At 43.0% G+C, this 4,812-nt stretch overlaps 1 pseudogene; it reads right to left on the bottom strand.

The window, feature by feature from the left end:
* Positions 1 to 3,850: 3,850 nt before the first annotated feature.
* Positions 3,851 to 4,261, bottom strand: LOC141519996 (large ribosomal subunit protein eL28 pseudogene; annotated as a pseudogene).
* Positions 4,262 to 4,812: the final 551 nt, after the last annotated feature.

The raw sequence follows: 4,812 nt of genomic DNA, 5'->3' as shown, positions 1-4,812 counted from the left end.
ATCTCTTTCTCGGGGGGATCGGTGGATTCTCTCCATTTCTATTTTGCCCTCTGCTTCTAGAATATCAGGGCAATTTTCTTGTAGTAATTCTTTGAAAATGATGTCAAGGCTCTTTTCCTGATCATGACTTTCAGGTATTCCAATAATTTTCAAATTATCTTTCCTAAGTCTGTTTTCCATATCAGTTGTTTTTTCAATGAGATATTTCACATTTTCTTTTAATTTTTAATTTTTTTTGGTTTTGAAGTATTGATTCCTGATTTCTGGTAAATTCATCAATCTCTCTGAATTCTATTCTTTGTCTGAAGGATTTGTTCTCCTCAGAGAGTTTTTTTATCTCTTTTTCCATCTGGCCAATTTTGCTTTTTAAAGTATCCTTCTCCTCAATAACTTTTTGAACTCTTTTATCCATTTGACCTAAGCTATTTTTTAGCATGCTATTTTCTTCAGCATTTTTTTTTTTTGGATTTCCTTGACTAAGCTGCTGACTTCATTTTCATGTTTTTCCTGCATCTCTCTCCTTTCTTTTTCCAGTTTTACTTCCAACTCCCTCATTTGATTTTCAAAGTCTTTTTTGAGCTCTGTCATAGCCTGAGCCCAATTTCTGTTTTTCTTGGAGTCTTTAGATGCAGGAGCTTGTGCTTCCTCATCTTCAGACTGAGTGTTTTGATCCTTCTTGGGCTCATATGCAAAATATTTCTCAATGGTGTTTCTCTTATTTCTCTGCTTGCTCATTTTCCCAGCCTGGGCCTGTTTTTGTGGTGCTTCCTGAGCTTTTGGTACACTCCCACAAGGATCTCAGTTTGTGAGGCTCTGTCCTCCCTCCTTATCTGTGAATAACCATAAGCGCCCTCCTCTGCCAGGGGGCTGAGTTGGGGGGGCCCTGTTGTTCTATGGGGGGGCCTAGACTGCGATCAGGATCTGAATGTGGTCAGAACCCCAGCGTCCTGTTCCAGGGGCAGAACTCGGCAGTTGCTGTGTGCCCGGTGCTCCCTGGGGTGTAGCTCAGGAGACTCCCCCTGCTGCTGCGAGCCCCAAGGCTCCCAGTGCCCTGGGGCTTCCCGGAGGCTGAAATTCTTTTGTTTTGGTGGGCCACACCTCTGGCAGGCCACCCTTCCAACCCAGGGGAGCTCTTTTCCAGGTTACCTTGAGTAGGAGAACTGACTCACTGGGTCCCTCTGTGGGTTCTGTCTCTCGAAAATTTAGTAAGAGTCCTTAGTTTATAGGTTTTATGAGAGCGCACCTAAGAGATGATCCTCTCTTGTCGCCATCTTGGCTCCTCCCCCCTCCTTCATTTTTAAAGAAGGTCACAACATTAGGAAGGTGATGCCATGACAAGCACATGAATTGGATTTGAATAAGGGGGGCTTTGCTAAGTCACTGGCCTCACTTTTTCCTCCAGAGTCATCAATCAAGTTGATTGGAAATGGCTTAGGAGGCATAACAATCAGGGTTAAGGGTTAAGTCACTTGCCCAAGATCACCCAGCTAATAAGACACTTGTCTGAGGCTGGATTTGAACTCCTGTCCTCCTGACTTGAAGGCCAGTGTTGTATTTACTGCACCACCTAGCTGTTCTAGAGGTGTGTTTACTAGTCTACTGGCTCTTCTCTGTGAGTGCACACAAGTACTCTTTTCTTCCCTGGAACTATGGGCAGAAACTACTTCTACTGCTGTCTGCAAACTCTAGTGTGCTTCTGCTCTTCCTTGCACTGTACTGCCATCCAGGACTGTGATGTGGATCTGAATATGACAAAGCAGCAGGGTCCTGCCTCTTTGTTAGAAAAGAGACCCCTGGAATCTCCTTCCATCCAGTAGTGATCCCCTTATTGTCTGTAATCTGAGAGCTCTGGAAGCAGTTGCTGCCACTACTGATTCAGTGGTTCTCAAAGCCTGCCCTGGTGTACTGGGGCTGGGTCTGTGCTAGCACAGCCATTGCTGGTCTGGGCTCTACTTTTACCCTAGTAAGATAGACCTTTTCTGCTGACCTTCTAAATTGCCATTGGCTGGAAAATTATTTTATCTTGTACTTTTGTGGGTTTTGCTGCTCCAGGAATTGGATTTAGAAAGATTTAGATTTAGATTTAGAAAACTCACCAGAGTGTTCTGAGGGATTTTTTTGCAGAGTTTCAGTCAAGTCACTGCCTTTTCTCTGTCATCTTAGTTCTGCCCCCTATAGCTATTTATAATGATCAAAACCCTTTGGATGGAAGCAGTATTCCTTCAATCTTTCTCTCAATTGAGAAATTTACTGATTGTAGTAGTCTGAATCAAGGAGATTTGAATTCAAATCTCATATTAGACACCAGTTGTCTGACTCAAGGCAAGTCAATTAACCTGTATTCAGTTTTCTTAATGGCAAAAAGGTGATAATAGTATCTGTCTCAAAGAGTCTAGTAAGATAATATTTGTAAGAAGCCTTTAGGACACTGAAGGTGCTCTTATTTGTTTCTTTCTCTTTCCTTCCCTTGTTTTGTTTTTATATACATTTTTGTCCTTTTTGATGCCTAGGCATGAATTAATAGGTAGTATGGCTTTCACTCAAGTTACCAAGAACTGTGGCATAAAACCTATGAAAGCATTTTTTGCGAGTGATTGGATAAATTTTTTTTTTAGTTATTTAAGGAGGCAATGGGGTTTGAATGACTTGTCCAAGGTCATGCATGCAGCTAGGCAATTAAGTGTCTGAGGCTAGATTTGAACTCTAACTCCGGGGCCAGTGCTCTGTGCACTGTACCACCTAGCTGCCCCTATAGAAATGTATTTTTTTTTTTTTAGGTTTTTGCTAGGCAATGGGATTAAGTGGCTTGTCCAAAGCCACACGGCTAGGTAATCATTAAGTGTCTGAGACCGGATTTGAACCCAGGTACTCCTGACTCCAGGGCCGGTGCTTTATCCACTGCGCCACCTAGCTGCCCCAGGAATGTTTTTGATAGCATTTCTTACATGCCCTAGAAAAGATGTGCTCAGGGCAGAGCCAATGGCAGAATAGCAGGAAAAACTCCCCTACAGCTTCTCCACAAAGATTTAGAAAACTCACCAGACTGTAGTGATTGGAAAATCCAAGAAAAAAAGCAATCAGTCTAGCCAGGAATAAGTAGGAATAGGTTCTGCACTGGGGCAAGAAGTCCTAGATTCAGCACAAGGTGTCAACTGGCATTGCTCACAACCCAGCTCTAGGTCACAGATCCAGGATGGATAATTTAGGGACCTTTGCCAGGATATGGTGTTTCAGGGTGAGGAGTGATTGCTGGCCCCAAACTGTGATCTGAACAAGCAGTAATTCAAAATCCAAAACTAGCTGTGTGACTGAACTCAGAAGCAGAGCAGGGTCCAAGTTTCAATCTTCAGCCAGGTCAGAAATCTGTAGTGTTAAGTATTACCCAAGGCAGAAGTACCAGGCCAAAGGAAATCTTGCAGTTCTGTCATGTTGGACTAGCAGAGCTTTTCAGCAGACTGATAGTGGCTGAGCATAGCAACTGGAATTTCCAATCAAGGAAAAAGTGATTGGAGTATTCCACAGATCAAATCCAGGTCAGGAATTTACTAGCTCAGCCAGGGTGGCAATGAACAGCCATTACCTTATATGAAATCACCTTGGTAGCAATGAAAGCTTTCAAGTCCCTAGCCTGAGCATCCCTGAGAGCTTAGAATAATGATGACATTTATCCTTTGTTTTTTAAGAAGACCATGACATCAGGGAGAGGATTCCATGACATATAAATGAATTAGATTTGAGTGAGGAAGTGCTGAGTTAAGTCACAAGCCTTACTCTCCTCCAGAGCCATCTAGTTTTTTTTTTTTTTGATTAGGCAGTTTGACTTTATTAGCCAAATGCAGGTCTGGGCACCTTAGGTGTTCTTGGGTGGGTGGGTTTGCTTCTTTACCACCACAGGCTTCTGGCTTTACAGGATGGCACTAGCCTGACAATGAGTAGCCATGTAGAGATCTTTCTGCTATCTATTCTTGCAGATGATATGTCAGACACTGTTGAATGTGGCCCGAGCATTTTTGTTGATCATGGTCTTCATGTAGGAAGTGGCAGGCTTCCTCTGACCTGCCCTGCACTTCAACACCACCATGATGCCCTTGCTGTCAACAGCCAGCTCGATGCCCACTGTCGTCCAGTGGATCAGCCTGTTATAGTGGAATGAGTTCCAGGCCTTGAGGTTGGTAGTCTCAGTGCTGTACGTCTGCTTGTTGCGCTTGATGAGGAAGCTGGAGCAATTCTGAAGGACCATCCACTGCAGATGGGCTGACATGGCGGTAGGGGGTGGGGCTGCTCTCACAGCAACTCCCAGAGACGGAAAGAAGAGTCATCTAGTTTCAGTGACCAAATTTGGATCATAACAACTGGATATGACCCAGAGAGCTTAGAATAACAGTACTAAAAAAACCCCCAAAGCAACAGAATGATCAAAGAGGACAAAATCTGCTGAGACATTACCCACAGAAGTGTTCAGAGGCTAGACCTAAGATAAAGTCTGAAGTCTGGATGTGGATAGAAAGAACAATGAGCAAACACAAAAAAAGAATACTTTTATTAGAATGCTATTATGGCTAGAGATATTTAAGAAACAAAAACCAGAAGAAAATAACTCCAAAACACTTGCATGCAAAGCCACAAAGAAAAGGAAAGCTTGATTACAAGGCCAATCAATTCCTGGGAGACACTAAGCAAGAATTTTTAAAAAAGCAAAAAATTATTTTAAAAATTGAGTATGGGGGCAGCTAGGTGGCATAGTGGATAAAGCACCATTCCTGGAGTCAGGAGTACCTGGGTTCAAATCTGGTCTCAGACACTTAATAATTA

Source organism: Macrotis lagotis, chromosome 4 (genome assembly GCF_037893015.1).
Source record: "Macrotis lagotis isolate mMagLag1 chromosome 4, bilby.v1.9.chrom.fasta, whole genome shotgun sequence".
NCBI classification, from domain to species: Eukaryota; Metazoa; Chordata; class Mammalia; order Peramelemorphia; family Peramelidae; genus Macrotis; species Macrotis lagotis.
This window is presented reverse-complemented; position numbering and strand designations above follow the sequence as displayed.